The following is a 13,692-nucleotide window of genomic DNA, read 5'->3' as shown; positions in this document are numbered from 1 at the left end:
TGCCGTCAAGCATCAAGTATGGAAGGATGCTATGACTGAAGAATATGAGTCTATCATAAAGAATGATGTTTGGGAAGTAGTTCCCAGACCCCAGGACAAGACTGTTGTTACTTCCAAATGGCTTTACAAGATAAAGCATGCAGCATATGGAAGCACGGAAAAGTATAAGGCTCGTTTTGTTGCTCGAGGTTTCTCCCAAAAGGAAGGTATAGACTATGATGAGATATTTGCGCATGTTTCCAGATATACGACCATCCACTTGATCATAGCCCTTGCCGCTTCACAAGGATGGAACCTACATCAGATGGATGTCAAGACTGCGTTCTTGCATGGCTCGATCAAAGAAGAGGTCTATGTGGAGCAACCTGAAGGATTTGAGATTTGTGATTGAAAATCTCATGTATGCAGGTTGAAGAAGGCTCTCTATGGGTTGAAGCAAGCACCCCGAGCATGGTATGAGAGGATCGATAGATACTTGATGAAGCTGGGATTCACTAGGAGTGAAGCTGATCCTAACCTTTACTTTAAGGTTGAAGATGACAAGCCTCTCATACTGGTGTTGTATGTGGATGACCTCTTTCTAACAGGTGCAAACCCTCTCATTCACAAATGTAAGAGGGAGATGGCTTCTGAATTTGAAATGAAGGACCAAGGACTTGAAGTGTGGCAGAAGCCAAGGGAAATTTTCCTATCTCAAGGAAAATATCTGGTAAATATATTGGAAAGGTTCGGTATGATGGACTGCAAGCCTGTGACTACCTCGAGGATCTTAACTTTTAGAAGTTATATGGTAGTGATGTCGGACCAGACTTGGAAATGACTCTGAGTTTCAAAAACTAATTTGCATTGATGTTCTTGGTGAACCTGCATTCGAACATATGTTTTGCAGTTAGCATTGTGAGCTCATATTTGTTTGAGCCTCACTGGATTGATGCCAGGAATCTTCTGAGATGTCTTCAAGACACAATCTCTGATGGATTAAGATACACTGCCTGAGATGTGAGACAACTTGGATATACTAATGTTGATTGGGTAGGCAGTGTGGTGGACCATAAGAGCACTTATGGGTACCGTTTCACCTTGGGATCTACTTCGATATCCTGGATGAGCAGGAAGCAGAAGTCGGTGGCTTTGAGCACCGCCGAAGCAGGATATATTGTTGCTAGCATAACTTCGTGTGAGGCAGTCTGGATGCGAAAGCTCTTCAGTGAGCTGTTTGGATTTACATTGGATACCACTGTGATTCTCTGTAACAACCAGAGGTGGGATTCAATTACTGAGGAATCCCGTATTCGTCAATTGCTCCATCAGTTAGACATCATCTGGGATATGGTAAGTCGATGAGCAAGGAAGCTCCATCACATTAAGATGATGTACAGGTTGATACACCTTGTCAAAGCCCCGAGTAAATATCTAATCTGTGATTTTCCCAAACGACTTGGAGTCGGCAAGAAACCCTTGTACAAGGGTCCTGCATGTTGCATACATTGAGCTCTGGGAGCTCTGAGGGCTTGCGGTTCCTACTGGAGCAACATATGACCACAGGGTGACTCACCCTCCCCTGGTGGTGCACACTGGAACAAGATGATTCGCTCTCTTGTGGGACAAGATGATTCGCTCTCTTGTGGAACAGGATGATTCACTCTCCTGTGTAGCAGGATGATTAGTTCTCCTGTGAGGCCTAGATTGATGTGTTCTCCATGGCAATTGTAGCAGGATTGATGTGTTATCCTCTGAGGACAGGATTGATTAGTTCTCCTGTCGAGGCGTCCTACCCATGTAGTCTGAGACTCATGGGAAGTACCTCTCATCTGATCAATGATCAGGGAAATGAAGTTAGGGACCATAGTAGTACCGATGGATGCATCGTTGTAACTACCGTACTCCCTACGCTAGGATGACCTCCATTGATCTGGGATCAATGATACTAGTCTGGGACCAGTGTAGGAGTTGTACCATACTATGACGCTGACTTCGGGTCGGTTGAGACTGGTCTGGGATCAGTGGTACATACTCTGAGACTGACTTTAAGTCAGTGGAGGATGATATTGGTCTGGGACCATTGGAGTTGTACTCATTATGACGCTAACTTTGGGTTGGTTGAGACTGGTCTGGGACCAGTGGTACATACTCTGAGACTAACTTTGAGTCAGTATGATACATCCTAGATCATTTCTTCTTCTTCATAATTCGGACAAAAGCAGCGTAGAACAGAACAATGCAAGAGCAGAGCAGAACAAAACAAAACAATACAGATCAGTGCAGGGCAGAACAAGACAAAGCAAAAAAGGAAAAATAGAGCAGAGCAGGGTAAGGGTCAGGCTATACAAGGCAGTGCATTTGATGGATGAATAGTAACGACCGATAGACAGATTGCAGATGAAGTTCTCCATGGTTGAGAGGGAGTGTTAAAATTGGCAACCAGGGCAAAACTTCATATATGAGTCTCTTCTCTACTGCGCTGAAATGGGTCTCTCTCTCTCACACACATGTGAAGCCGGAAGCTGCTGAATTTGAAGCTGCAACTGCAAAAGTAAAGATTGACTTGCGTGGCCTAGAAGATCTCCTCTTTGGAACTGCACTGTAGGTTCATCTGAACCTCCTTTGAAAGCCGCAACTTTTGGTGGTGGAATGAAGTCAATCCGACGAACGGTTTGCAAGATATCGACTGCCCTAGTTTGAAGCCGGAAACTGCTGAAACTGAAGCTGCAACTGCAGAAGTAAAGATTGACTGCGTGGCCTAGAAGATCTCCTCATCTGAACTACGATGTAGGTTCATATGAACCTCCTATAGAAGCCAAAACTTTTGGTGGTGGAATGAAGTCAATCCGACCGTCGGTTTGTGAGATATGGTCTGCCCTAGTTTTATAATGAAGCCGCTAATGTTGATGCTACTGATCTAGGGTTTGCTACTGCTGATATGAATCAGATTTATTGTACTATTTCTCTTTGCTGAATTATTGACGATAAAAGAATATTTGATCAAAGGGTTTCCCCACACATTGTGGGGTTTGTCCCTGGCTAGCCGCCACATCTTGTGTCTCTTGTCTTGGCTTGTTTTTTGTCGATCATTTAATGTTCTATCTGCACTTTACTTTATGTACATGTGATTGCTATTCGGTGGAATATAATAAGAAAAAGAAGTAATCTGTTATAAGCATAGAACATACCATAACTTAACACTTTATATTTTCAATAGTCTTTCAATGTTGGTAAAAGGGAGAACATCTATTATGCCTAATCACATATCTTTAGTAGACACCAGACTTTATATCTTCAAATTATTTTTAGTATGCTTATGATGTTGTCAGAATATCATATTAATAAATGTGGTTTCATAGACATTATCATTTTAGTGATGATACAGATAAATTAGTTTTTGGTATATATTGGACACATCTTCTTGGTTAATGTAATTTGTAATAACAATTTACCCTTAAATATTCGAGCATTCCCATTTCATCCATACTTGTTTTACGGGTGGTTCACAGGTGGCCGCTACATCCATGGAAAATATGGGCAGATCAACCCCGAAGCGAATCTTTTAAAGCCTGGCGGCCAAACTAGCAAGGCCTAACACCAAGGGCGTCGATGAGAATTGACCTTGTGACCTCCCGATCAACGAAGTACTTAACAACGAGAACTCGACGAATTGAGCTAACCCTTTGGGGCTTATTTCTTCCATATTTATTATTCATTATTATTATGTTTATCCTGTTTAGCTATAATAATAGTTTCATTTGATTACTAGAAATCTTAGGATGAACAAATCCTTCACATTAATCACATTACTCTTAACAAAAATAAAAATAAAAATATTAATGTTATCCTCAATTCACATATCCTCAACCATGCATATTATATATTAATTTGTTTTCCTTAATTCTCCTATCCTTACTCATGAATATTCATATATGCTTAAGACAATCATGTAAGGCTCTCATTTTTTCTAAAAGTTTCATTAAAATTTTACTTTTAAAATATATTTTAAATCATTTTTCAATAAATAATAAAAAATAAAACAAATATATTAAAATATTAAAAAATTATTTACATATAATTTCTTCTTTTATATGTGACATTTTCACATATCATTTTGATTACCAATATAAAAAATGTGTTTACTTTTCTTCCTCCATTATTTTTTTGCAAATTTTCTCTTACCTTACATTGTCTTTCCTTTAACCTAACTTGTTAAAATGAAAGCTGCAATATTATTATATTTTAAAAATTAATTGCACACCAAAACTTATTTGCATTGGATTAAACACATATATAAATATATCAATCATCGTTTGAAGACATAAATTCTAACTTAACCATGGAATCAATTAGTTGATAAATTATCTCAACCAAACACCAAAATAGAAGCTATATGAGTTGAACTAAATCTCTCAAATCAAACTAATTAATAATAAAAAATCTCACACATCAATAACATTTAATAATGAGGAGCATCATTCAATATGCACAACAAAAATAGGAGTTAAATCTTCAACACCCTTAGTTAAAGAGTACTTGTATTTGATCTGACGTTCTTGTTTCCAAAGCCTTCCTTAGCTTCTATAATTATTTTTAAAATCCCATATAGTGAACTCCATCAAGTTATATCATAACCCTAGTAAACATGTAATCTACAAGTGATATTCTCGATACTTAGCTCTCTATTCATACCTAAGTCCTGTCTTCATGGTTGCTTCTAGAGGAATGAAAAACCATTAAAGTAATATGAAAAATATGCCTTGATAACCATTTCTTGTCTTCATGGTTGCTTCTAGAGGAATGAAAAACCATTGAAATAATATGAAAAATATATCTTGATAACCATTGAGGAATGGAAACCCATTGAAGAAATATGAAAAATATACCTTCATAACCATTTTGGTTCTAGAATTTTGCCAACGATATCATTTGGATTTAAATCATCTACCTTGCAATCACACCATCCTCGCAATCATAGCAAAAAACACATAAAACTACATAATATGCTCTCTCGAATATTTACACCTCTAATCTACTCTAGGAGTAATCGAATATTTACCTGAGCAGCGAGGCAACTGATGGAGACTTGGTGGTTGAGAGGGAGCGTATATTACCTCTCAACATGTAGAGCCAGAAGAAGTCTTCGACGATTGTGGAGGAGCCACGATTGGTGCAGCAGCTTCAGGAGGTTGTGGAGCAGCCACAACAAGGGAAGCTGAGAGGAGATCGAGTAGAGACATCTACTCATGCAGAGACCTCCAGTAGGGGGAAACTTCAAGCCAGGTGGGCAGAGGGATCGCATGCAGCCATATCTCCAGGTAGGAGGTGGGGTGATGTGGATTGATCCTCCCAAGGAGGAGGGGCAGGATCCTTGAGGTACCCAACCTCTTGGATGAGACCTTGCTAAAGGAGCCCAGATATGAAGTAGCAGGAACTGACTGATGGGGTAGAGACAAATGCGGATGGAGTGGAAGAGAGAGCGACAGTGTAGGGAATCCCAGGACAGCTCATAGCTAGCAGGCTGCAGCAATGCGAGAGGCACAAGTGTTTTGCACAGTGCTAGGTGGCACAGAGAAGTGTGCAATGGTGCGAGATGCATGGAGGTGTTGCAGTAGCGCAGATGTCAGAGAAGGAGCACTTGTCAGCAGCAGGTAGAGCTTCAGCATCAGAGTATGTTCCTAGCCCAACAGAGTGGGCAGTTGGGAGTGATTTTGTTCCAAGTGTTGATGGAGCAAGTGGACTGGGCAAATGTGTTGCATGCAGAACATTCCAGTGGCAGGATAGGGTTTGCAGATAATCCATATCTTGTTGAGAGGAAGTGTTGAAAATGCAACAAGATGATGGAGCTTAGTGGAAAGGAGTCGCCTTCACTAAGTGGGCCCGCAGGCTATTTTTTGCCACAAAGTATATTTTTAGACTATGTCTATTTTTAGACATATGGATCATGGTCTATGAGTTGCAGGATGTTGTTTATGGATGATTGGTCATGTTGGGAAAAATAGATGGACTTCTATTTTTGGTTCACAGCGAAGTGATCAGAGTCAGACTGCCAGGCTAAAAATAGAAACAGTCAAATATTATTAGCCCTTAGTAATATTTGGACTCTAAACATTATCTTATTCTCTTGGAGCACTTCAGTCTGAGCTACGGATGTGGCACATGCAACTGACAAAAGGAATCACATGGTTTCTTATGTGTTAGTCGAGCTATTGCATGGAGGACTTCAGTTAGAACTCATGCATGTGAGTTCTGTGGAGTTGGATGTGGAGTTGATGGAGTTGTGTTCAGTTTGACTTGGTTGAACTAGTTGTATTTTAGTCTAACTAAAGAATACGCTAGTGATGAGTTGTGTGAATCAATTATTAATTAATTCACTAATTATTAACTCATAAAGAAACTAAAGAATACATTAGTTAACTCAGTGCATGGACAGTTCAACGGAGACAGGTGTTAGAGGTAAGTGAAAGGGTGAGTTGTGACTATCAGTTGTGCATGAGATTTGCACATGCATGGATTTGAGTAATGCCAATGAGGACTACGCAGTGTGGGCCAATATCAAGGCAATTGTAGCCTGTGCTCACATGATTTCTCTTGCAGGATTGTGCAGTGGAGGTAGGCAAAGCAGCGGAGGAGATTTGAACCTATGACTTGTTCATATTTGAGCTAGTTTTGTGTGTAACAGGTGGAGATAGTACTGAGTACTTGAGAGGAGTATTTTACTATGTATTTTTACATATTCTCAATCATTAGTATACAGATAGTGTGGGGTTTTCAACTGTAAGCTTTCCCCGGGTTACATACTGTGTTAATGTGTGCATGCGATTGATGTTTCATTGTTTTTAGTGCCGCTAAATTGATGATCAATGTAGAGGAGGTTATGTATTATGCATGTATTCCACAATAGTGTATAATCAGGACAATCTTTGTGAATAAGTGTTTATTATTCAAAATTTCTACATTATGTGTAGTATTATACTCTTGAGTTATGTGTAGTATTATACTCATTGGAAACACAGGGAACTATTATACTTTTACAATGTCTAACACTATTTAGAAAATTATTTGTTGAAAAAAAAATAAGAAAGGAACATGAATCATTAACAATGGAACCTATTAATTTATTTATCTAGAAATAAAGTAGAAAAATAACTCAACATCTAGTTTATCTTAATTTTGAATTTATAGTGTTATGCACCTAACCACAATATCCACAGTGTGCAAAAAACATTAACTAAACATACAAGGAAAGTAGAAGTCATGCCTCAAGTGATTATAAAAACATAAAAGTCATATTTGCATATATAATTTCTACACATAGTTTCGCGTTATACACCATACCTACACATTAAATAGGTCTATCACTATGATCTTGATCGGAAGGCAATAAAATTTCTCTAGAAGGAAATACATATAGATATTATATTTTTTTAAATTGAGTACTAGTATCAATGAGGAAAGGACCCTTTGGATTTTAATATGAGTATACAATTTAAAGGTATAGCATCCACACAACCTTGTCAATGTAGAAAGGAAGATCAAGGGCTCTCTAGTCACTATCAGAGGGGATTTTTCTTAAGGACTTGATTCATTGGTATTCATTAAGGAAATGCTATCTATACTCATATTCATATACTCTAATTATGATATGTCTTTTACCATAGTATTTATATTATAGACACAACCCTTAAAATAAGGTTGATAATGCTCTTAAGGAATGTTAAATGGTGAGGGAATACAAATTTGATTTATGATACTTCATATCTACCCTTCCTCTTGGAATTCCTACCATATTTATATCTCCCTTACTTTACCACAGTCATGTGTTTATCCTTAATCTATTTGATATGAGTAATTGATATTCTAGCTATTTTACCGAATTTTTAGGTAGAATTAAATTCAAATATTCTTAAATTGTTATATATTATGATTTTCATATTTGAAGTATATTTATTTTCCATTAAAGGAATTTTTTTGTATGTATGGTATTTTTTAGATGCATTCATATAAAGTGAAGTAGACCATTATATAAAATCATGGTAGAACATGCTTTATCCCAGGTTCTCCAACCCACATAAAGTGTAGAAAAAGTTTGTGATGTTAACACGAATTAAACATTTTCAATAAATGGAGGCTCCATCACACCTTCCATGTCTCTGGTTTAAAAACAAAAAAGAAATTTGGAACTAAGATGGTAATTCAAACACATATTCCTATGGTAGATGAGATTGTTAAGCTAATTTTGGTCTCTAAAAATTTAGAATGAAGAAATAAAGAGTTCTCCTTTTCTGATTTCATAATTTAAACATAGAAATGTTTTAGTTATCTTAATTGAAGTAGTGCCTTTTTAATAAATGGCCTTGGGTTCTAATATGGTTAATTTTTTCTAAAGTTATTTAAAATCATAATATCCACCATCTTTGAAAAATCAATATGAGAGCCAAAAGAGGATTTTAATGACAAAGATGGTTAGTTGGATTTTTCACTCAAATTCAGTGGCATATATTTGAGTTTTTCATTAAGGTAATAATGGATCTCTTTATATTTTCAATAGTCTTTCAATATTTGTAAACGGGAGAACATCTATTATACCTAATCACATATCTTTAGTAGACATTAGACTTTATATCTTCAAATTATTTTTAGTATGCTTATGATGTTATCAGAATATCATATTAATAAATTTGGTTTCATAGACATTATCATTTTAGTGATGATACAAATAAATTAGTTTTTGGTATATATTGGACACATCTTCTTGGTTACTGTAATTTGCAATAACAATTTATCCTTAAAATTCGAGCATTCCCATTTCATCCATACTTTTTTTTATGGGTGGTTCATAGGTGGCCACTACATCCATGGAAAATATGGGCATATCAACTCCGCAGTGAATCTTTTAAAGCCTGTTGGCCAAACTAGCAAGGTCTAACCCCAAGGGCATCAATGAGAATTGACCCTGTGAGCTCCCCATCAACGAGGTACTGAACTAACCTTTTGGAGCTTATTTCTTCCATACTTATTATTCATTATTATTATGTTTATCTAGTTTAACTATAATAATAGTTTCATTTGATTACAAAAAATATTAGGATGAACAAATCCTTCACATTAATCACATTACTCTTAACAAAAAAAAAAAAAAAAAATGTTAATGTTATCCTCAATTCACATATCCTCAACCATGCATATTATATATTAATTTTTTTTCCTTAATTCTCCTATCCTTACTCATGAATATTCATATATTCTTTAAGACAATCATGTAAGGCTCTCATTTTTTTTCTAAAAGTTTCATTAAAATTTTACTTTTAAAATATATTTTAAATCATTTTTCAATAACTAATAAAAAATATAAAAAATGTAAAAAAATTATTTATATATAATTTCTTCTGTGACATTTTCACATATCATTTTGATTACCAATATAAAAAATGTGCTTACTTTTCTTCCTCCATTATTTTTTTCCAAATTTTCTCTTACCTTACATTGTCTTTCCTTTAGCCTAACTTGTTAAAATGAAAGCTGCAATATTATTATATTTTAAAAACTAATTGCACATCAAAACTTATTTGCATTGGATTAAACACATATATAAATATCTCAATCATTGTTTGAAGACATAAATTCTAACTTAACCATGGAATCAATTAGTTGATAAATTATCTCAACCAAACACCAAAATAGAAGCTATATGAGTTGAACTAAATCTCTCAAATCAAACTAATTAATAATAATAAATCTTGCACATCAATAACATTTAATAATGAGGAACATCATTGAATATGCACAACACAAATAGGAGTTAAATCTCCAACACCCTTAGTTAAAGAGTACTTGTATTTGATTTGATGTTCTTGTTTGCAAAGCCTTCATTAGCTTCTATAATTATTTTTAAAATCCCATATAGTGAACTCCATCAAGTTATATCATAACGCTAGTAAACATGTAATTGACAAGTGATATTCTCGATACGTAGCTCGCTGTTCATAAGTAAGTGTTGTCTTCATGGTTGCTTCTAGAGGAATGAAAACCCAGTGATAACCATTTCTTGTCTTCATAGTTGCTTCTAGAGGGATGAAAAACCATTGAAGTAATATGAAAAATATATCTTGATAACCATTGAGGAATGAAAACCCATTGAAGTAATATGAAAAATATACCTTCATAACTATTTTGTTTCTAGAATTCTACCAACGATATCATTTGGATTTAAATCATCTACCTTGCAATCACACCATCCTCGCAATCATAGCAGAAAACACATAAACTACATAATATGCTCTCTCTAATATTTACACCTCTAATCTACTCTAGGAGTAATTAGTTTCAATATTTCACATATGCTCGGACTCTCCTTTAAAGGAATTAGCCCATAACCAATGGCTTTGATATCAATTTAAAAAACTAATCGCACATAAAAACTTATTTTACATTAGATTAAAAAAATATATAAATACATCAATTATTGGTTGAAGATAGAAATTCTAGATTAGCCACAATCCATTAATAATAAAGATACATCACAGCATGAATAATAATAATAATGCTGGTAATTCAAAGTATTATGGTGAAATTCCATAAAATTTAGTTTGGTCCGTGTTATGAAATAAAAAGAACAATTGATTTTTTTGTGCGTTTTGAAGAGAATTTATCACATCTGAGCAATTGTTTTTTCAAGTACCGTTCTCCGGAATGTTGAAACCCAGCACATAGTCCCAACGGTTGTCTAAGACCTTTGGTGTCTACCAAAAGTCAACGTCAACTCTTGTTCAAGAGTTTCGGTGTATCCAAAAGTCAAACTCATGGTCATCAGCTACAATATTGTCTCTTGTTCAAGAGTTTCGGTGTATGCAAAAGTCAAACTCATGGTCATCAGCTACAATATTGAAAAAGCGATGGCCTGCAGGATCATATAAGGTCGTTAATTCTCAATAAATATTCATACGCACCCAAGAAAATAACGTAGAGCTCTCATTTCTCTTTTATAAATTCCTTTTAAATCTTACTTTTAAATTATATATTTTATATTTTTCATTACAAAAATAAATTATATATTTTAATTTTTTCCATTACAAAAATAAATTAAATCAGTAAAAATCTCTGCTTCTTCACGCCATTTTAATTACAATTATTTAAAAAAACGAAATCTATTTTTCTTCCTCGAAATATTTTTTAAAAATTTTGTTTTATAGTGCATTGGTTTTTTTAATAATTTAAATATGTTTTTTTTGACAATTTCATAACAACAATTTATGAAAAATATTAAACAAAATAAGAATATAGAACATATATGTTTGTCATCCGTAAATCAACGGATAAAGTGACCGCCAGAGAATCCAGTGAGCGGAATTGCAATGCCATCCATCCATGGTGCTGTTGCGACACCTCGTGGAATTATTTTGTAAGGGACGCCTCCTTGAACTTTAAATTCGACTTTTGGAGATTGCATTTCAGTTTGAGTCTGTTGGTATTAATGATGACTAAACTGTTTTGAGGGAAGGGTTTTTCTTACCATCATCGTTTAAATTAATTAATAATAATATTTTAAAATTAATTAATTAATAATAATAATCAAATACTTTAAATTAATTAATAATAATAATTGTAAAATATTTTAAAAATAATTAATTAATAATAATGATAGTAAAATACTTTAAATTTGGGTATTTGAATATTTTATTTTTTGAATTTGTTTTATAATTTTATTTGAATTGAAGTTTAGAAGAATTATAAAAATGGTATATATAAATAGTTTGAAGTTCTATTTTATAAATAGGTTTAGAATTTGTTATATATAAGTTTTAGGTGTAATTTAATTTATAAATATTGTGAAATAAAATGTTATATATTAATTTTGAATATTATAAAAATTATTAAAAAATTTGATATTTAAATTCCCAACTTAATTGTATTGCTTTTAAAAAGACATTATAAGGATAACAATTAATTTAAACTAATCATATATTACCGAATCCTATCATTTCTTATTAAAAAAACAAAACCATCAAAATATTTATAAAAATTATAATTTCATTGAAAAACAAAATAATTAGAATTTCATTAACTATGCAATTTGTAATAATAATAATTCTTTGAAATACATACCTGACTAGGTTAGTCGACAACTCGGCATGGCCTTCCCATTATGATTTGTGCGTGCTAAATGTTCAATTATTGTCCGATGCTTCCACTGTCTCCCCAAAGTATCGTCATCGTCATACTTCTTACACTTTTAATGGAGAAGGGGTGTGAGAGAGTCGTGATGTCTTTCTTCTGTAGGAGTCGAAAGAAGCAGAAGATGTCAAATAAAATTCCTTGTTCTGCTCTCGATTGCAATGGATGGAATTGACATGAGGAGTCTTAGAAGGGAGGTGTAGCTTGGGGGCTTTCCTGGCTCCCAATTTGGCATATTGGTCAGGCACCTGGTTGCCTTCAATCCCCGAGTGCGCCTTTACCTTGTGCAGAACAACTTCCGCTAACCATCTAGGGTCTTCCTTTATCTCCCTCAAAATATCGCACCCAAATTGTTGTATATCTCGGGACACTCCTTCCCATCAGCCAGGTTCACCAGATGTGCCAATGCGAGTGCGAGATTGATGACGTAACTTCATATGCTTGATCGCTTCTAGGATGGCCTTAAGTTCAATCGTGGCCACCATGTTTCTGTGCTATTGGTAGGGGTAGTAATTGGCTAAAGTGATATTGAGTCCACTAGAATAAATGCCATATCCTCCTTGTCCTGTTTTTTTATACAAACTCCCGTCTGTGTATATGAAGTTGGGATCTTTCTAATTTACGCACTCACACCCACATCCATTTTGTCTGCTCCCATACCTTACTAGTTTATCGCTTTTACAAATTTCAAAAAAAACCATTCTCTTTCTTATTCTCCTCTACTTGTATTTTCGTGGCCTCTCGTGCTTTGTAAAATCATTTGTATTTGACAAATGAGAATTTCATTCATGGTTATCCGTTTCAAAAAAACGTTATTGCAGAGGCCAGAGCCAGCAGCTTTGACCCTAAACATAACACAGAATGATGAAGATGAATATGCATAATGTCATAGAGACGTAATAAAAATTCAAATGATCGAAGAATTTTGACATTAAATTAAACAAAACATGTATTGACTGTATATAATTATCCATGATAAAATAAATAATTTTAAGACCTTTTAAAACATAGTAACACACTAATATGGGTGATAAACTTAAACGCGTCTCATGAAAACGGATATTCACATGGCATGGTTGAGCGCCTTAAGATAATGGGAGCTAAATTGTTTGTATATATATAGCTTTTTATGGAGATGTTAAATTATATATATATAATTTTGAGAGATATTAAAAGGGAAAACACATTTAAAGTTGTGGGTAAACAAACAAAGACGGCCATCTTTAGGCGGTTAATAGCTTCCCGAAAAAGGGTTGAGAGTAATATTTACATAAATTTTCTGAGCAGTGGCATGAATTTTCATGGTTCTGGATTTGGTCATTTTATGATAATTGTGCCTTCAAACACAGCCATTAAATAAAACGCGCAAATAAGAGAGATGGTGGAAACTGACCAGATTTTGGCGCGCAGAGTCCAGCAATCCGCTTCCCCGGACGCGCAATTAAATCCCTCTGAGAAGTCTGCTCCTGGGTGTAGATACGGAGGCGAGAATTCCAAGTTGAGTTGTCTAATCCGTGAACGATGTCTAATCAATTG

This window comes from Pinus tabuliformis, chromosome 6, assembly GCF_031772625.1.
Source record: "Pinus tabuliformis cultivar Carrire ecotype Pingquan chromosome 6, CPIR1, whole genome shotgun sequence".
NCBI lineage: Eukaryota > Viridiplantae > Streptophyta > Pinopsida > Pinales > Pinaceae > Pinus > Pinus tabuliformis.
Note: the sequence above shows the minus strand (reverse complement) of the source record.